Here is a 20,723-nt window from a genome sequence, read left to right on the forward strand (position 1 = left end):
AATGCACCAGACATTTCCAAATAGGTGCATTCCGTGAAGCCCCCTGCAACCCTCACAGGCGGTGGGCAGGAACCGAAGCAGAGCTCAGCTCCCTCTCCAAGAAAGCAGTGCAGTGGGAGCAGCAATGCACACGCTTCCACACCACTGGCCCTGGTGGGGAAACGCTCACTGGGATACGACTGCGGAGGGCAGCACGAGCACGGGTGCGAGGCCAAGTGCTTCATCCCAAAATCCAGAGGAAGGCGACCTCTCCCATCCCAGGGTGAGCTGCCTCGGAGGCTCTCAGGCTGCCTTGTGGGAAGCCAGGCTGCAGCCGGCAGGATGCCAGACCTGGCAATACCAACCTCCTGCTTGAATGACTCAGGCTTCTCGCTAACCTTCCCTATTCCCCAAAATGAGAGAGTGCTATTTTCTACTCATTGAGCCATACGGTTTCAGTTCAGAAACAGGAAGTTCAGAAAGGCACAACACGCAAGAAAGAGAAGAAAACATCAATATCGCAGACAGGCATTCAAACCCTGCTCATTCAAGTCTTCAGCTCCCACTAGCAGTTTTCACGGCCCCCTGCTAAGCCTGCAGCCACACCGCAGGGAGATCACAAACAGGTAACAGGAGAAATGCAGAACCTGTTTGTTGAAAATCCAGAATTACATAAGCTTGCTCTGCCCTCCTAGGAAAAATTAAGTAACATATTACTGATCGTGCACAGAACTACCCTGAAAACAGGTAGCTGTTCTGTTTACCATGAACACAGCCCTCCAGGTAATTCTCCATCATCCCACTGCAATGCTACCAGCAGGAACATTGCTGCTTACGCTTACAGGAACACCTCTGATTTTTTGAGCAGCAAGCCACTGCCAATTTTAAATATAATGAAGACCTGGGGGGTAACAGGGCAACAAAACATTGGAGCCTCTTCTTCTAACTGACACTGGGATACCACCTCGCAGGGTCTGCTCAGCCCACGTCACAGCCTCCCACCCATATCGGAGCCACTCATTTACAGGACATTCTCATCTCCTCCTTGGCCTCTGCAGTGAGGACACCCACCAGCCTCTGCAGACTATCAGTTACCACTCTTGAACCATTTGAGGAATGACAAATCAGTATTTTAGCAAAGATGGCTTTTATAGCACATGAATAAGAGGCAGATTGTAACAGAACTAGTGCTGAAGAAGTTTCAGTACTTGGTAAAAACACTATTCTGTGCAGTGCAGAAGATTATTATCCAACATGCACACTAATTCCTAACCATCCCTAAAAAGCACTGAAATATGAAATCATATGAAATACGATCACTAAAATGTATCAAGGCATTTTCTGCCTCCTCTTCAGTATATCTGATATAGTAATAGTATTCTTCTCACCCAATGCTTCTAGGAAGAGTCAGTCTTTTTATTAAAGTAACTGATGCAGTTAAAAGAAAAATACCTGTTTACTGGCACAGCAGCACTTCCCACACCTTGTATCTGATCACTGTATTTATCATAGCACAAAGGACACACAGTCATTTTAACTCACCCACACTTACTACCTTACCAAGACATACACTATTTAGACAACCAGGTTGAACCTTCTGCTCACACAGGTCTCGTAGCAAAGGTGAAAGTACCAAAAGCAAAAAGCACTTTTTTTTTTTTTCCTTTCAGATAGAGCTAAACATAAATCTGGGATGACTGGGAGAGATCTTGGCGCTGCCCCAGCCAGAGAGGGTCTCCCTGCTGCTGTCGCAGGAGGCTGTCAGATCCATGTGGCAGAGGAAAGGAGGTGAGTGCTCACCTTATTCTCCTATTTCACCATGACATTTAATTATCCAAATGAGGTCTCCAACGGCTATAGGAACAGGAAATGTAAATCCAGGACAACGATAATGGCTTTTAAACACACGATGCAGCATTTATTATTTTCACTCAGAGTGCCAGCATACCTCTTGCTCTACACTAAATAAACCCATTAGTATTAAACATGCCCATCTGCTCTGAGTGCAGATGCCTGCCTTCCTCCTCTCCCCCCGTGCTGCACAAACAATCGCAGTGGAGCAGCACCGCTCTCCCCGACACGCAGGGCAGGACTCTCAAACCCCACAGCACCCCACAGCGACCTCGCTCCCTGCAACAGAGGCTTGAAAGAGCTTAAACCGACTTTTTGAAAACAACCACGTCGTCAGAGCTAGCAGACAGGGAGAGACACCCCAGGTCAGCGGCACCGCGGCCCAGGCCTGCCTGGGGGCTTCACTGGCGATCCGTCCTCCTGCCCCACCAGACCCCACACCTCGGGGAGCCCTGCCGCCAGAGCCGCCCCCCACAGCCGGCCTCCCAGGGGTGGGGCGGGTCCCTCTCTTCACCTCAAGATGTCTTCTTCCTCATCCTCCTCAGAGCAGCAACCCTGACCGCCGCGTTCCTCGCAACAAGGGCCCCCCGCCCCACAACCCGCCCAGCCTCTCTCCCACCCGCCCGGGGCCCTCCCTGACCACCAGCCCTCACAGCTTCCCCCGACACACGCCGGGGTACAGGCTGCTGCCGGCCCCACGCCCAGCCCCTCACACACACCCGTGGGGGCTGCCGGCCCCACAACCTCAGCCCCTCGCTCACACCCGTGGGGGCACCCAGCCTCACAGGCTTCCCCCCCGACCCCGTACCTCAGCCGCTGCCCGTCTCGCGCCGCCGCCGGCACCTGCTGCGCACTCCGCGGCGGGCAGTGACGTCAGGCAACGAGGACAGAGCCCCAGCCCCGAGGAGGGGGCGGGCACGTCACAAGTCCCCTCCTCGGGGGCGTGGCCTGGCGGCGTCCCGCGGGGGGGGGTGAGGGAGCGGCGGGGGGGGGTGAGGGAGCGGCGGGGGGGGGTGAGGGAGCGGCGGGGGGGGGTGAGGGAGCGGCGGGGGGCAGCCCCGGCCGCGGGGCAGCGTGTGTGTGTGGGGAGTGACGTGGGACCCCCCCCGTCTGGGCCACGGGGCTCCTGCTCCCCTCCCGGTAGCCCCGGGGCAGGGAGCGAGTGCCTGCCCGTGGGAAGCGGGGTCGTACGAAAATTAAGCTACGCGCGGTCTTAAAAGGGGGATGAACAGCGCCAAGCGCAGCTGAGTCAGAGCGGGAGCAAGGAGGAAGCGAAGTCGAGACGGGGCCGAGGGGGAAAGCAGGGGGCCCACCCCCCCCGGCGTTAGACGGGGGCTCTGCCTCAGCCCCCGCCCGGGCCGCCGGCAGGGCAGCGAGAGGCTGGGTGCTGCCGGTGCCCGCAGCAGCCGGGCTCGCCCGTCAGGGCGCGGCGGGGGCTGGGCTGGGCCCCGCGGGTCTCTGTTCCCTCCGCGTGGGCGCTGAGCGGGACACGCGGGCCCGTGACTCGGGTCTTCCACGGCGCCTTGTGGCCTTCTGATAACGGGGGGTGGGTGGGGGGTGTGCGGGGAAGGTCCCAGCGCAGAGGCTGGGAAAGCAATTACTGGAGTTTGCCCGGATAAAAGAGGTCAGGGACACGGGTCGATGTATTACGTTGCCGTTCCTGCCCTCGGCACACGACCGTGACTCACGGTGACCAGTGGCAAGGGGACGGCCGTGGCCACCCGCGGAGTGACGCCGCGCCTGACGGGCGCGAGGTGGGGCCGGGGGCTGCGGTGGCATCGGTGAGCGGGGCCGGTGGCGGTGGCCCACGGACAGCGGGGAGGAGCGATCGCTCCTGTGCTGCCCTGCGCGCCGAAACCAGCTTCCTTTTCCCCTCCGTCAATTAGTAGATCTCGTCAGGCCAGTTTAATACTGGGTCCCTAAGGAGGCTCAGCCAGGAAGAAATTACTTAAATTAAGTTATATGACATGCTATATTCTTGGGCGGGAGAAAAACAAGAACTACAGCTACCACTGCTCTGTATGAAGAACCCAGCACCCTAAGCGCATCCTAAATGAAACCTTCTGGCTGATGGGAGGTGTGGGAGACATCAGAGAGCGCTTTCCAGGCAGCCAGCTGCTCCGGCGGCGCCCTGCATCCCTGGATGCAGGGAGTGAATCGCCAACCCGCCGTTCCTTCCCCAGCCACACTGCCCTCCTCACACCTGGCAGAGCCTCCCAGGAGGCGGGTTATTCTGCAAAATGGGAGAAAATTTAACAGAACAAAACAAAAGGAAAAGATCCTCAGGATTGTTTTGTGCCACACCTGTGAGTCCAAGCAACTCGTGCAAAGGGCATGAGGAACGGGAGAGCGGGCAGGGAGGGGACAGCACTGCAGACGTGGGCGCAAGGAAGGGCTGCTGCTCCGCTGTCCTGGGAGCTGCAGGCCAACTGCCGCACGCGCAGCTTTCTTTGCCCTACGATATTATTTACATATGCGTTTGTAAATGGTACTGCCTGGCCAAGGTACCTTGCAGCAGACACAATGTATGTTGTTCTGCTGGTTAACATTATACTTGTCTTGGTCCTTTGGTGCCAGTGGGCACATGCCATTGTCTTGTTAAACATTAACAGGGAAAGCAGCTTGAAAAACATTACTTGGCTTTATTGAAATCTTAAAATGACACTCAAATCTCCTTATTACCCAGTTTGCACATACTTCAAATATTAATGCAGTCCAGGCTTTATCGTTCTTATTACGCCTCCAACAGAAATTATATATTCATTTCTAGGTGCAGATATCTTTACCGTACCCTGGAAATAAGGCTGGATGTAATGCCATACAACAAATTGGGATAGCTCCTACAAAGAGAAGACAAGCCAGCTCTCCCTGGGACGAGAAGAGGCAGGTCTCCTGCTGAGCAAGGATGTGTGGTGGGCATGTTCACCCAGTTTTCATCAGGTGGGTTAGCACATCCCCAGAAGTTAGCTGAGAGGTGGTGGGAGCATCCTGGAGGTGCTACACATGTAGAACTAATGGGTTCATGTGAGCTCCCACACAGGCTTCGCTACGCACTTGCGTGTGACTGCAACGTAGCCAGAACTGAGTTGCAGAGAGGGCGGGAAACTGCTGAGGTACGCTAATGTGATTGTTTGAAAACATCGTCTGACATGCTGGAAGGCAGACCACCTTTTACACCTGTGAAACCAGTCCCCTTTGCACTTTACTTTTACTGGTGATTTTCTCCCTTGCCTTCTCCTGTTCCCTAATATGACCTACCATTGTTAGCAGACATGGGAAGGGAGTTGTGGATCCTATTTACTGGGAAACTTGTGCTGCCTGGAAACTCTGGTTTAGCAACATTTATCTTCCCTAGCCCTCCCCGTGCCTGGCAAACTCAGTGGCTCTATAATCACAGCTTTTGTCTTTGATATTCACATTTTTTAATTATGATTGCCTGAAAGACACCAGCCAGAGGGAAGGACTTGACCTTGCAGAGGATGAATGCAGAAGCTGGACCTACACAGCATGTCAAGCTGTAGACAAGTGAACCATAAGAAGGGGAACAGCAGAGCGCAAGACCATTGCCCAGAGGACTTTCCGTGGTTGCTTGCCCCCATTCTTGCTGCCTTTTGCACCTCTTTCCACAGTCATTTGGTTAAACCTATTGCAAAAGCCTTGTGAAATACCCCACTGTCTTGCAAGATGGTTATGTGGGACTACAGGTTGCAGGCAGGGCAGGGCAGTTTTGCTGGCTATTGGTTTTGGCTGAGGTGTCAGTGGGGCAGAAGGGATCAGGGAGGAGATGTCCTCATCCTTTTCTCTGTGACAGTGCCAGCTGAAGAGATCCCAGTCCATCCCCACACTCGCACCAGCCTGTGTGTTCATTCCTACCACATCAGTGCCTCCGCACAAAAATACCATTTAGGAACTTGTGGGCAGATCCAAGACCAATGTAGCACCTCAGAATTAAAATACTGCCTGGGAGGATAAAATTAGCGGATGTGCACTCTCTGTGCTGAATCCCCAAGGCCTGCCTGGGACAAAGGGACAAAGGTATATCCTACCCATCACCTGTACTATCAGGAAATTTTTCTGACTTGCTTGATAAAAATTACCGGTTTAAAAGCTCAGGTCCATATTCTCTTTCAGGATCACAGGTGGCTTTAGAAGAAGGTATTTGTCTGCCCTGCCAGGAGCTGTGCCCAGGTGTCTGATCTGAATCAAACGAGTGCTGCTGGATCTGGGAGCATATGGGGCTGGTACTCCTGATGGCAAACCATGGTCCTGTGAGCAGAGAAGCAAGACCAACATGTGAAGTGGGTTGCTGCCATGCTGGCTGGTCCAGCCTGAGCCGCAGTCTCCTGGCATGATGCTGTTGGAACAGATATGATGTCCCTTCATATCTTGCCAGCCTCATCTGGGTGAATCTAAGCCCTGCAACTCTAAAAACTTGCTCTGAAACAGAGAAGTGGTGATTGTTCATCCCTTCTTCTTCAGGACAGGTTCTGGTATGCCTCCCATTGACTTATGAAACTCTCCAACTGCTCCTTGCCTCAGTTACCCTGTCTGGCAGTGAAATGGAATATTACTGGCAGCATCTCCCTCTCTCCCTTCCCGTCTTCAAAGGGCTGGGAAGCACCAACTGCTAGAGCAGTGCAGAATGCTGCTACATTGCTTGCTGTGCCCTGACCCCATGCAAGATAGTTCTGAAGTTGATCTGCTCTTCTGCTCGCACATCCTAGGGCTCTCTGTCCTTCCCAAGCTGCTGTCTGGTGCTGGGTCTCTCTGCCGACTTGGGTCTCTGTGCTCTGTCACACTCGATGTCTTTTGATCTCTGCCTTCTTCATGCTCATCTCTCACTCCCACCCAGTAAAGTAAGATTTATGCTGGAAGATAAGATAGTAAGGCTGTTATATTTGGGTATTTGAAAGTAAAACATCACCAAGGGGCAGGCTGATCACTAATGGAAAGAGAGCAGATCACCTGGCAAGGCCCTAGGCTCAAGGACCCCCATGTGAAGGTGCCTACTGCAGGGGAAGCTAGAGCCATAGCTCTTCTGCTATACCAGGGTAAGAGAGGCTTGGGATGCATCTCAAAGACATGAATGCTCCTTGCACTCCACTGTGGCTGGTAGAAGTAGATCATTTTACTGTGCCTCAGTTTTCCTAGCTGCAAGAAAAGGCTGAGCACAGGCCACCCTTGAAAGTGTGGATTTCAGCTCAGCATCATTTGTAAACGAGGTGGAGAAACTCAAGGCTGGGTGCTGTTGAAAGGACAACATAATTTGTACAGGAGAAAGCATGCAGCAGCACCAGGATTGAGTTCAAAAGGCAGATGTGTTCACTTTGCTCTCCAGCTGGTGTATTCTCAAGGGCTGTCCCTGAGGGGTTTGGGCAGACAAACCCTGGTTGCTCTCAAGAGGATAGTTTAGTCCCTTTCTCCTACAGCCATCAGAGCTGAGGAAGCTGATAAGGAAATAGCTGTTATATCATTGATTGAGTGCTCTGCAGCAGCTGAGGCAGGGCACATTTCAGTTCTGCTGACTCCACTTCAGAGGTGTTTAAGCCATGGGAAACCAAGACAGCAACAGCAGTAAGCCAACAACAATACATCATTCCTGGGCTGGCCTTACTGTGATTCAGCAGAAGAGATCGATAGAGGCTTGGCAGAGCAGATGTGGGCTGCGGAAATCTTACCTTTGTTTAAGTCACAGGGCCTCTGGGTGGTTTTCTCCAGGAGCCCTGAGCAATGCCAGAGAGTCCTGCCGGCAGTACACGACTGCAGGGAGAGGGAGGGAGCAGCAGCACTGCAAGCCTTGGATGCAAAGGAGTAGAGAAGGCACGGGAATAGTCTGAAAGTGATCTTTGTAGAGCCAGAGCAGCTCCCAGCCAGACAACTAGGGGAATCCAGTTGTGGACACAGGATTTGCAGACCTGTCATATTTGGAGTACCCGGTGCCCACGATGTTGATGCTCTGCAGAACATACTGGCGGCTGGGAGGCCAGGCAGCAAACACCATAATGCCTGTAGAGGGGAATTGTCCCGGAGAGGTGCTGTTTTAAGAGGGGCCTCACAGATGGGGTAACCTGTTCTTGCTGTAGTCCAGGCTCTCATGGCAGGGCCATGGATGTAGCCCTCCAAAGGGCCAGGATTTTCATCTCCTGTTTCATTACTCTCATGCTGGCCCCTGCACAGCTAAGAGGCTGCAGGCAGACGCTTGGTGTTTGGAGGATGTTAGGGTGAACTGGCACTGCTCTCGCTATAAACAGGATCTGCTTGGCTGAACTGGTGCAAAACAGCTTCAAAGCAGCCATAAATCAAACTCAGAGCAACCCCAGCTGGGTCTGGACCCTCGGGCAGACTCCTGCTGCCTCCTTGCACTGTAGGAACGAGGAGTAGGGGCTGGACATGACCCAGTCCCCACTCCAAAGAGACCTACCTGCACGGCCAGGAGGCCAGGGCAGTGCTTCGAGTAGGCTGGATAGGTCAACTGCTGCCACTGCAAAGAGTGTGATGTGCATGGAGGATGGCATGTGTCCATGTGGATGCAATGCTCCGAGCCCAGGCAAGTCTGGGGAGAGGAGGTGGTGCAAGATGAGACTGAGCCCAGGAGACTTCAGCGTGGATTTTGCCAGGGTCCTGCATGATGGCTGGAAAGGGGTAAGAGATGAGATTTCACAGGGGGGAATTATATCTTGGTGGTTGCAGTTTTATGCTGTTAGTAGGCAAACTACCACCCTTCTGAGCAGACCAGGTGCAGGTAGCCTGTGGTACCCAGGAGCCCTTGGGTCCTGGAAGGCAGACAGAAGAGCATTAGAGAGAAGGCGCTAACACTGGCACTCTCATAACAGTGCCTTGTGCTTCCTACAAAGCATTTTATCCCAAGAATGCCAAGTGATTTGCAAGATCCTAAATAATTAAGCCTCAGAACAGTACCACGCAAGACAGAAATATCTCCCTCCCTCCTAAAATTCATCTGTCTGGGGTGGCACACAGTAGTGTGACCCAATGGGCAGGGCAGGAAAGGAAAAATTGTTCTAAGCCCTCCCAGCTGAACATGCTGGGGGCTCAGAGTAAATACTGAGCTGGGATTTCCCTGGGACACCCCTGGTTTTGCAGGGACATTTGGTGGGGTACTCAATCGTTACCAGGGTAGGAGGGTGAGGCTCAGCAGCAGTCCTCTCCGGACCTTGATTTTGTTCAGTGTTTCTCTGTTAGTAGCTGGAATGATCATGGGTTTTGGCCCTGGTCCTGGAAGAACTGGGTATGACACATACCTAGAGAACAGATCTCCTCTGTCCAAGGGCTCTAACATTGCATGCTTGAGTTGCTTCAAGCCCTGTGGCCAGTGCTGGAAGCTCCCACTGTGTCACTAACCAAGGGGTTTTGACTCAAGCAATACCAAACTTCACAGGACACCCAAGCGATCTGCCTACAGCCCTTCTGCCCCATGGCCAACCCCAACCCACACGACCTCCTGAAATCGGACCCTTGTGGAATTGTACCCCGGCCACTGGCAGGGCCTTTCCCTTGCACTTGTGAATCTCCTTCGCACACTATTTATATCCCATGGGACAGCATGTAGGCGCCACTCTATATTAATAAAGGACTATACTAGCCCCTTTTCAGCCAGCTCCCCTATTGCTATGGACTGACCTTACTTCCAGAAGCCTCAGCAGCAATTTAGCAGCTTGAGGGCACAGGGAAAGCCCAAGTCTGTCTTTGTGGATGTTCTGGTTTTTTTCTGACATTGGCTTTCCACCTCCTAGCAGTGGGTCATTTTAGCCTTGTCTGTGCTGGAGAGACATAGCATGGCGATTTCTGCACTCAAACTCCATTTTTCTGGTGCAAACACCATCACTGCTGTGTGGCCATGCAGCTCAGCCTGGGAAAAACTCCTGCTACTTAAGACACTGGCACAGAAAGGCGATGGAGGGAGGGAACTGAAGGCTGATATCACTCTAGGAAGTATTGTGAGTGGCAGCTGAGCCTGGGGAAAATCCCAATTGTTGAAAAGATTCCATCTGAATGACCTTCACTGCCAACTGAGCCAGTTTAGGTGTGGAGGAGCTGACTTGGGCTCTGGGACACTGTGCCAGACGGATCGGCTGCTCCCCATGCCGCAAACACTCCATTGAGCCCAGTTGCATCACCTGGGTGCCTGGCATCTCCTCTCCAAAAGAGCAGATTTGGAATGGACTTCTTTCCTCTGCCTACTGTCAGCGTCCCTCTCCCTGCTCATGGCTACCCCTGGATGGGACCCCATGGCTCCCAGGCCCTTTAGGGCACCCAGTCCCCGCTTCTGACACAACACTGGAGGTTTCCTGCAGAAAGCCCAGTTTGTGCGGCTCTGTTCCCTGTTCTCACACCTGCATTTACCTCTGCTGGGGATGCTTTATCCCTCACAGGGCCTGTCCTCTGTTGTACAGCCCCTTGTCCCACTTGGATTAATGGGATGGCTCTTGAGTCCTTGAACCTGTGCAAGGAGAGAGGGTCCCTCAGCTGAAACCAACAGTAGCAGCAAAGACCTCTGCTTTATGCTGAAGGACTGTCCCCAGCAGCAAAGGGGACTGGGGTGATGGTTTGTACCAAAGTCCCTCCAAGTTGCCTACTGTAGTTCGGTTAGTGGAGGCAGTGCGAAATTTTTCCTTCTCTCGTGGCAGGAGGCTTTCCAGATGTGGGAGTCATGGTCACAGGCACCCATGGACTGACACAGCCAGGCTTATGTGGCCCCAAGGTCCCCAAACCTGGCTAGAGTGCCACTCGCTCCTCACGCAGCAAGCCAAGCCCCACAGCTCATCAGAGTAGGTTTTGGAGCCCATGCACTGTCCTTCCAGGGGGATTAATTCAGATCTGTGGTTTGTGGGAGCTCTGGAGGCATATCCCAATGGGGTCCTGACATTAAAGCATCCTCATAAAGAAAGCAAACCATGGCTCCTCTGTTGTGGGACATATGTAAGCCCTTGGCCCTATCCAGGGGCCTGTTTGTGATGTCCTGGAGCCCCAAACACAAGCACAGCTTTGGTTAAGCCTTTTAGATGGGGTTTATCAGGCTCACCAGGCCTGCACTGCCATGGGGAAGCCTGGAGAGGGCTGCAGGGCTGGATAGATTGGTTTTCAGTTGCTCTGTGCCTGTTATGAGCTCTCTGCCCTGTTGGGTGTGCTGATGGCCACAGTGGTGCAGGTGTCCTAGCACGGATGAGGCTGAGCAACCTTTGCCACTGGAATGGCTCAGCTCAGTGCACAGCCTCATAGCTGCCATTGGTGTTGTACTGGGTTCCCCTCCCAGACACCCAGGCCTTTGCATCTGCTGCTGGGGTCCTGTGGCTCCACTTTGAACATCCAAAGTAGGAATTTAGATCTGCAGTCCTCACAGCATCATGCAGCCCCAGGACCTCTCCTGCCACTGGCTGCCAGAGAAACCCTTTGCTTCAGCCGGGACAGGTGAGGGGGGAAAACACGCTTGTTCTGCAGCGCAATGCACTGGCACCCTCTAATGACACAGTTATGTATATTCAGTGGATGCCTGGGTCGCTCGCCACAGTCCTTCCTCCCATGCTGGTGCTGACTGGTGCACTGCTCACAGGTATTTTGGAGGCTCCAGGGGGGCAGGGCCACAAGCTGAGTTCTTCCTTCTTCCACCTTGCTCTGCTCCAAACCCTCAGCCTCAGCAGCTCATGCTGCAGTTTCCCAGGGCATAAACAGGGACCACGCGAGACAGCAAGAAGGGTTTGTGTTTGCGCATTGCTTCTGCCAGGTGTGGTGTCCATGAGGACTCTGTTCCTATCCCTCTCAGCCCCAGGAGCAAAGCCAGCTGTGGTTGCCCCTGCACCACTGGAACAGAAGAGCTGGTGAGCCTGCCGCCAGGTCATGTAACGCCAGGTTTTGGCCACGCTGCCCAGGCTAGCTCAGGAAGCCCCTTTGCTCCAACTCGCCCTGCCCCAGAGACACTGAGAGAGTTTGCCAGCTTGGTTCCCACAGGCTCAAATCTCTCCTTCCCAGCCCACTTTTGGACAAAGCCAGAGAGTGTATGGCTGAAATGGGATTGCTCAGCTCCATCCCAAACGATACTGAACCTAATGAGAGACGGAGCTGCACAATAGCCACAGCATTTGTTTGCTTGGTAACATCGTGGTTTGGCCAATGGTCTGGGTGGCCAGCGTGGGCTTTGCAGATGCTCAGCAGGGCACTGTGTTCTGCATTGCAGATCGGGCGGAGGCTGGGCTCCTCTGCCAGCTCCCCCAGCCCCACTGAGCCCCTACACCATGGCTCTGAAAGCCCAGTGGAGTTAAATTCACTGTAGCTGAGTTTGGCCTTGCTCAGCAAGATTGGTTCAGCCATGCTCAGCAAGGTGCCAAGACCCGATGGCAGAGCCTGCCGCAATGGCAGGCAGCAGCTATCTTGGCATGAGGTGGGCAAATACGGTCAGCTCTTCCCTGGATGTTGTGTTAGGTTGAAAAAAGACTTTGGTGCCCTGGATTTAAGTTTGGGCATCTGGACTAGCAGGGCATGTCCCAGTGCTGTCCTGCCAGTCTCATGGCCAAAGTCAGCATCTTTCTACCTCTCTCCACTGGGAGAGAGGGAGAGGCGCTAGGGAATGGTCCTGGCAAAGCCAAGATTGTGCATTGTACAAACAGGACAACGAGACTCTTGAATAGTGAATCAACAGCATGGGCAGGGCGAGGGCCAAGTGCTTCAAGGGATGCCTTTGCCTCTTGTGCCTGAGACACAGGCAGCAGAGTGCAGGGGAGTGAGCTCCGGTCCATGTTCCAGCACACCCCTCCAACAGCTCCTGCAGGAGCTGCCCAGCACTATCATCCTCCCAGGAAATGTCCCCAGAAACCCCTCCCTGCAAGGGGGGATGGTTGTGGTTGAGGAAGACTTTGGGGACTCTATACAAAACAGGAGGATAGGGATAGGATGGGATGGGAATGGGCATGAGAGAGGAATGCAATGGCTATAAGCATGGGTATGGCTATGGATATGAGATGGGGATAAGGATAGGGATGAGGATATGAAAGGAGTGAGGTGGCATGTGGATGGGATGGGGATTGGGGTGGGGTTTAGATGGGGTGGGGAAGGGGACAAGATGAAGATGGGGAGTGGGATAAAGATGGGATGGAAAGGGGAAGCGGGTAGGATAGAGCTGGGGAGGGGAAGCAGTGGGATAGGAGGGGAAGGAATGGGGCTGAGATAGAGATGAGGAGAGGAAGGGAATGGGAAAGAGGATGGGAAAGGGTCAGCTGTTGTTCAGAGAAGCACATGTTCAGACATCAGCTCACACTAGCTCTGCCACATTGGACACAAGCAGCCTTGAAAGCACTGAATGGCTTTCTCTTATGTTGTTATCCCAAGGGGCTGTGCTGCTCAGCCAGCCAACTGTACCAGCAGGTTTTTATTTTACATTTATTTTCCTAATGGCTTGGGTGGCCTGAAAACTTGAGCAGTGAATTGTGACTGCTCCAGATTGGGTAAAATATCCACACAATGGCTGTGCACTACAGTGTGGTACCAGGGATGAGTCATTGAAATTACAATTAGGAAAGAAAATTGCAGTGGGTTTACAAGCCTCTTTCCAGGAGCATTGCCTTTCTCCTGAATTACAATGATGTTTTAGACTGCTTTATGAGACATTGCCAATGTCAAAAAATACATAGAAATGGAAGAAGTGGTAGCTGACATAAAGCAGTTTAAAATTTAAGGGAGGAAGAAAAAACAGCATCTATTTTTACAGCGACAGCATAGGTGCTTTGGGAGGGACATGTGGGGTGAGCAGAGGAAACCATAGCAAGACTCAGGGATGTGGGACAGTGGAGTTGTGCCCTGACGTGGAGTGATGCAGGTAACCTGGGCAGAAAGGGCACACAGGGAAGGAGTCCCAGGGAGGGATGGGAGTCCCACATGTCCCCTCCTCAGCTATCCAACTCTCAGCACCTTGCCGGGGAGAAGCTCTACAGAGCGCAGCAACCAAGGAAGATGCAGCACCCATGGACTGCAGCGCAGCAGGGAGTTCTGGAAAGCAAAAGTCAATCTTTTGATTGTCTTCCAGTAGCTTTATTTTATCTTTCTAGAAAGGCAGGTACTGCTTTGCAATAAGCAGGGGTGTAAGGCACTGAGCAAAGAAACTCTGTTGCGAAAAGGCACATATAGAATCTTTATGGCCTTGTACTAGCATCAGATTTCAGCAAGTCTTGGCGATGAGGCTGAACGCAGCTCTCCAGTACACATGGTGCCAGGGAGACTTCTGACCACTGCAGTTACTGTCGCCTCCTTAGCAAGCTGCCCCAGCGCTGGGACGAAAGGCCAGCAGTTCCCAGGGGGCTCGGACACGGCGAGTCCATGTGCATTCATCCGGCTTAGCTTCACTCAGAGATCAGCAACTACAAGAAGCTCTGTGAAACCCAGGGGATTCAAATCGTCACCTCCATCCCGGCAGAGATACAGCTGTGCCACCCATGCTAGGACCAGGGCAGAGGAAAGCTGCTCCTCACCCGTCCCCAGGCGGGCAGCAGGCGTCAGACAGCTCTTGCCTGTGGGCTCTGAACAATCCTCAAGTTCATCTTCTTGGATTTACATGTTTTTAATTATTTTAATGAAATACAGAGATGTTCCAAGGTGGAGACCAAGCAGCTGCTGCTGCCATTGGGAAGCAGAGCCCTGCCTGCTTGCTGCAATCACTCTCCTGCACTGCCTCCATCCCCAAAGCAACAGGACACAATACTGGGAGGGAACCATCAGCACAAGTGCCATTTTCCTGTGCCCTTATGCTCCTGGGCAGCCATCAGGCAAGGCGTCTGGTCCAGTCTCTGAGAACAGACTTCCCAGCTCACACTGTCCCCAGGAAATCCCAGCAGGAGGCTTCTGGAGTACTGGCATTTCTTCCCTCCTGTTTTCCTTCCTTTTCTGGACTCCTCCTGCTCCCTTCTGGAGCAGCATGTCTGGCAGCCACCATGCCCATGCCACTGATGGCAACCAAAGCAGCATTTCTATGGGTCATGCTTGGTGCCGGAGACACCATGTAATGGGATGTCTGCCAGCTACTCGCTATTTTCAGTCCAAGATCTTGTTAGTCCTTTCTGTCCCAGGATGCCCAGATGTGCTAGACCTGAGCCCTTGTTGGAGCACGGTTTATATCTCCATCATGAAGACCACAGGAAGAAGCAGATGCTAGTTAGTCCCCTCTGCTACCGGAGACACTGTTCTGGTGGTGGCATCCAGCAGGAGCTTTAACCCCAGTGAGGAAAGTCCCTCAGTACTAGTTAATACACAGTATGGCAACTCCCAGATACTTTGTTCCGTCCCTTAGGAAGGTCACATCCCCAGAGGGGCCACGGGCCAGACCTCTCTGGCTTCTGGGGGATGGTGACAGTCTCCTGCCTCTTAACGGCAGGTGCTGCCTGGTCAGACTCTCCACAGCCTGTTCCCTGCCTGACTGCAGTCGTGCCCCACGTGGGCAGCCGCAGGTGGTCTGCAGCCCCAGTAGCGCAGGGCACCTGTAGCTCTGGCAGTGGTGGGAACAGCCGCGTCAATTCATCCGAGGAGACTGAGTCTGGCTCGTGGCTGTCCCTGCCGCATCTGCTGGTGCATCAGTGTGGCATGGGAACTTGGGAGCCTCCCTGAGCTTGGATGTTTGAGCCTTGTAAGAGCCCTGTTGAAGGAGGTTGCTGAGCTTTGGTACTTGCCAGGAATTGCAGAGTTGAAGGTCAATTATTTACATACCTGACACCCATTATGCAGGGTTTACACCCTATAAGACATGCGTCCTGATCTCCAATGAAGTGCCTGTCTCAGAGTGGCAAAAACCACAGGGCAAGCTGTGAAATGCGATGTCTGTGCACTTCACCCCAATGTACAACTTCTGGCTAATCAGACTAATCTCAGCCTGCCTAACTACATCTTATACTTCTCCTGAGATCCCAGGAATGTGGTCCACAAGAGTGCTTCGTAGCTTTAACTGCAGGGCAACACCAACTTGCTGCTTTTAGGAGCACATCACAGTTTGTAAGGAGCTCAGTGGTGTCCATTTTTGAACACCTCCTTCCAAAGACAGCCAGAGCCAAGCCAGGGAGTGGCAGGCACGGCCGCAGGACATGACAGAGTGAGAAGCAGAGTGAACAAGCTCAGTCTCTCCAGATTAATTGACACAAGGAAAGACTCAGTCCTGGTCAACATGGGGTGAGATGTCTGAAAGCAGCTGCCTTTTGGATTCAGGAGGAGAAAATATGGAGGGTCCACAGCTGACTAGACAGGTTTGAACTAAAAATACCCTGTCTGGCTGCTGAGGACTGATGGAGGGAGATGTTAGAGTCTCAGATGCTTCATTCTGAGAGTCAGGACAGGGTGAGACAGGGACCGTAGACTTCAGGATCTGGAGAGGAGGGAGGAGGATGAAAACCGAGCTCACAACCCTGGTCTTCAGGAGAGCAGACTTTGGCCTCTTCAGGGATCTGCTTGGAAGAATCCCATGGGATAAGACCCTGGAGGGAACACAGGCATAGGAAAGCTGGTTGATATTCAAGGATCACCTCATCCAAGCTCAAGAGCAGTCCATCCCAACAAGCAGGAAGTCAGGCAAAAATGCCAGGAGGCCTGGATGGATGAACAGGGAGCACCTGGCCAAACTCAAACACAAAAAGGAAACATACAGAAAGTGGAAGCAAGGGCAGGTAACCTGGGAGGAATACAGAGAAACTGTCCAAGCATGGGATGAGGTTAGGCAAGCTAAAGTCCAACTGGAATTGAATCTGGTAGGGGACGTCAAAGGTGGCAAGTAGGGCTTCTGTAAGTACCTAGGTGATGAAAGGAAGACCAGGGAAAATACAGGCCCACTGCTGAAGGAGAAAGGGGACCTGGTTACACAGGACATGGGAAAGGCTGAATTACTGAAAGCCTTCTTTGCCTCAATCTTTGCTAGCACGACTGGCCTTCAGGAATCCCAGGGGCTAAAGACCAAGGGGAAAGTCTGGAGCAAGGCAGACAGTACCCTTGGTGGAAGAGGATCAGTCAGGTCAGGGAGTAAACTGGACATACATAAGTCCATGGGCCCTGATGAAATACACCCGTGAGTGCTGAGAGAGCTGGCAAATGTCATTGCAAGGCCACTCTCAATAATCTTTGATCCATCATGGCAACTGGGAGAAGTACCCAAGGCCTGCAGGAAAGCAAATGTCACTCGTGTCTTTAAGAAGGGCAAGAAGGAGGGCAGGCTGGTCAGCCTCACCTCCATCCCTAGAATGGGAGCAGCTAATCCTGAAAATCATTACCAGGCACCTGAAGAACAAGAAAATCATCAGGAGTAGCCAGCATGACTTCACCATGTGGAAGGCCACACCCAGAGTAATGCGTCCAGTGGCAGGCTTCCTAGCACAGACACATGGACATACTGGAGAGAGTCCAGTGAAGAGCCACAGAGATGGTGAAAGGAGTGGAGCATCTCTCATGAGGACAGGCTGAGAGAGCTGGGACTGTTCAGCCTGGAGAAGAGAAGGCTCAGGGGGGATCTTATCAATTTATATAAATACCTGAAGGAAGAGTGGAAAGAGGATGAGAACCAGGCTCTTTTCAGGGGTGACCAGTGACAGGACAAGAGACAATGGGCACAAACTGAAGCATAAGAGGTTCCCTCTGAACAGCAGGAAACACTTTTTCACTGTGAGGGTGACCGAACATGGGCACAGGTTTCCCAGGGAGGTTGTGGAGTCTCCATCATTGGAAGCATTCAAAAGCCATCTGGACAGAGTCATGGGCAATGGGCTCTGGGTGGCCCTGGTTGACCAGGAGGTTGGATCAAATGACCTACAGAGGTCCCTGTTAACCCCAACCAGTCTGTAGTTGTGTGATTCTGTGACTTGGCACAGAAATGTCAGCATCATCTTTGGGGCAGGTAGGACAAAGTAGGCTGGTGGGTATCCAACCAAAGGTTGCAGACAGAGGACCTGCAGACCTGCTAACCTGTGCTGACTGCACTGGAGGCAGGACAGTCACAGAGCTGCTCACTTTGCCATTTTTGGTGCTGAGCCATGACATGCATGTGCATTTCTTATGTTGGACTATGAGCATTCAGCATATGGGTACCAAGCTGTACGGTTTGACCTGTCTCCATCACCTCGCTGACACTTGGATGGCAAACACTTGAGCTGAGTTCACCCAGGGAAGAGCAAGTTAAGTGCATGACAGTTTGCAGGATAAGCTGATTTATTGTATGGGTCTGGAGAAATGTTAAGTACTTCAATATCTGCTTTAGTCTATATTTAAACAGCTACACAGCTACTTTGAATTTTCAAAACTGCTGTGTGCTGAGCAGCTCCTGTAAGATACAGACTGTTGAGCTGGCTGAAATACAAATTAAAGAGGTCAGCTTCAGGCAACTTTATTTCACAGGCTGGGAGCTGGTATTTAACACACACATTTCATGTGAGCATCTCATCTGAGTGCCAGGAACAGCATACATGGAAATGAAGCATTGTCAGTCTTGCCCCTAATTTACGAGGCTTTCAGCCAGCCAAGTTCTTCCCACAGAATGAAAGCTCTTGGCAAACCAGAGTTTTAACCAGACATGAAGGGTCACTCCTCCTTTTGCTGTCAAACCAACCCATAGTAATATGCAATCTGTAGGTGACAGCTCTGCACCTTCCTGAGCAGTGGCTTGGGTGGTCCCCTGCCACTGAGGGGGCTGCATGGGGGGTTGTGAGACCATTTCCCCATAGGGACTGATGTGAGAGAGGGGAGATGCACACAAGGGTTTGGGCTGTGCAGTTTCAGCATGCGGTTACAGCCCACACGTGGTGGCAAGTGGAGAGGCTGGTGGGTTGCTGTGCAGTGGCTGCAGCCCCCCTCTGCCCCTCTGCCCCAGAGCAGGAGGGAGCCTCTGGGATGCTGCATCCCACCAGCATGCCTCCAACGACTGCCCGGGGTACATGGGGTCACAGACTGGGGGGATATTCCCCCTTAGACTCTCTTTTACTTTGCAGTTCCCCATTTCTGCCCCTCTCATGGAGCAGAGCAGAAAGAGCCTGCGTAAGCATGTCCCTTGCCAGGGGAGCTCGGCATCACGACCTCATGGTTAAAAATGCCTGTTTCATGTTTCAGTAAATGGTCAGGCTGGATTTTGATCCCATTGTGGGCATAGTATACATTTTCTCTTACATCCCCCTTCTCCCCCATAGCGGTCGAAGCTATTGTGCAGGCATCTCTAATGCTTTTTTCTAAAGAAAAAATAATGGCCCTGTAAGACATTTTATAGAAATTAAATAGAACAGTGAGTTGCAGAAGGAGTTTTGGGAAAAGCAGTGTTATAAAATCTGGTTTCCTGTGGTGTCTCTAAGGGCTTGTACTGCGGTTGAGCTTTCACTGCAGTCTTTCTGTACTGGAGGAGCAAGTTTAGGCTTCGTTCTCCCACCTGGCCACCACTATTCATGCAGCATAGCGGAACTTGATTACCCTGATATCTCACACATCCTAATTTTTACTAAAATTGGCTAAATGTTAGTGAGGAAAGAAGGGCACTGTGAGACTACCCATTCTGAGCATCCTCAGCTGAGGTGGCTCTGTGCTGTTGGACAAGTGCCGTGGAGGATAACCTAACACGTGGGCAGCAAACTAGGCCAAGCGCTTAGCTCCTGGGGCTGTCCTGGCCCGCAGCAGGAATGGAATCAGGGACACACTGATGATTTTGCTGCAGAACCTGGGAATGAAGCGGGATGTGAAGCACCTGTGAGGGCACGGGGGCTAACAGGGAACTGTCCTCGTACCGGTGCAGATATCCCAGGAAAGATCCCAGGGGGACGTTGAGCAGAAAGAAGAGGGGGAAATCCCAGCAATGACATAGGGAATTACCGCCAGAGGGCACTTAAATATTGCTCTTTCTGAACAAATGGTGTTTCCTAGCAAGAGGCCAGCTCTGGATTGCCTGACAATGCACGTCCAAGCCTGACTCATTGCTGGCACGGAGAGCAAAGGAGAACACTCAAAAGGCATTTGAGAAGTCATGCATGAATAGGAATTTACTAGCAAGACACAGAAGACTGAACTTTTCTTCCAGATTTTTTCAAAGAGATCTGCCCGTGGGTCCTTACCCTGCCTAGTCCGGCAAGGTGAGCAGTGCATCATTAGACTTTGATCTGTGTGGTACCCATGGGGCTTGCCACAGAGGAAAGGAGATTTTTTTACACCTGCATCCTGCTCACTGTGAATATGTCCTGTCTGCTACTCATCACGAGTGCTCGAGAGTCACAGCCCTCGCAGGGATCCTGGCTCAGCACCTGCTGTGATGCTCACCTGGGTGCATCTCTACCCTGCTTTTTGTTCCAGAGCTCAGCAGGGATAGAGGTGTTATCTGTGTTCTAGGAGAAATTGCAGGGAATGGGTAAGGAAGGAATTGGGTGGGATTTCAAACCCAGTTCTGAGAGCTCCTCAATACCTGTGAGGATCTGGGTGCCAATAATGCCTACAGATGTGAGGACAGCCATGTACTGCAGATGGAAAATCGTTACAAGGATGAAAGAGAAGAACTTCCATCCTCATTTTGAGAGTAAGCCAGAGCACCCTGCTCATCACTCACATTTGTCTCTGGGAGGCACCCTGGGGCTCAGCAGTGGGATGTGATGTTGAACGGGGTCACAGTGCAGCTGCAGGTCTTGGTGCCATGCTTGGAGATCTGCTCTGAGCACAAAGAGCTTCATGAGGATCCTGGAACCAAAGCAGCAAAAGCGGAAAGTGCTACAGGTGTAGGTGATGGAGAACTGAAGGCAGTGTGGACTCTAGAGAAAAAGACAACTGCAGACGACAGAAAGCAGATGCTGTGTTGGAAATACTATTATTTGACGACTTCAAATATCTGGAGAAAATGAGTTTAACCCCACTGGGAGAAGAGGGGCCTCACAGGAGCACCCATGTGCACTGAGAATCTCACC

At 52.4% G+C, this 20,723-nt stretch overlaps 1 protein-coding gene and 1 long non-coding RNA gene across 3 annotated transcripts in view; one reads left to right on the plus strand and one right to left on the minus strand.

The window, feature by feature from the left end:
- The window catches only part of CYSTM1 (cysteine rich transmembrane module containing 1), a 25,134-nt gene extending 22,346 nt beyond the window's left edge, over positions 1–2,788 (minus strand). Inside the window, exon 1 of one of the 2 annotated variants that reach the window (XM_075766269.1) lies at positions 2,639–2,788. The gene's annotated coding sequence lies outside the window, so the exon portion shown is untranslated. Of the gene's footprint in view, positions 1–2,344; positions 2,418–2,638 lie in introns of those variants that run through there. The other variant, XM_075766270.1, reaches the window with a different exon arrangement.
- LOC142603815 (uncharacterized) overlaps positions 1–7,199 on the plus strand; it is a 14,148-nt gene extending 6,949 nt beyond the window's left edge. The window contains exons 2-5 of the long non-coding RNA XR_012837690.1: positions 1,650–1,767; positions 4,601–4,770; positions 5,642–5,865; positions 5,970–7,199. This is a non-coding gene — a long non-coding RNA (uncharacterized LOC142603815). The remainder of the gene's footprint in view (positions 1–1,649; positions 1,768–4,600; positions 4,771–5,641; positions 5,866–5,969) is intronic.
- Positions 7,200–20,723: the final 13,524 nt, after the last annotated feature.

Source organism: Balearica regulorum, chromosome 14, assembly GCF_011004875.1.
Source record: "Balearica regulorum gibbericeps isolate bBalReg1 chromosome 14, bBalReg1.pri, whole genome shotgun sequence".
In the NCBI taxonomy this organism is placed as follows: domain Eukaryota; kingdom Metazoa; phylum Chordata; class Aves; order Gruiformes; family Gruidae; genus Balearica; species Balearica regulorum.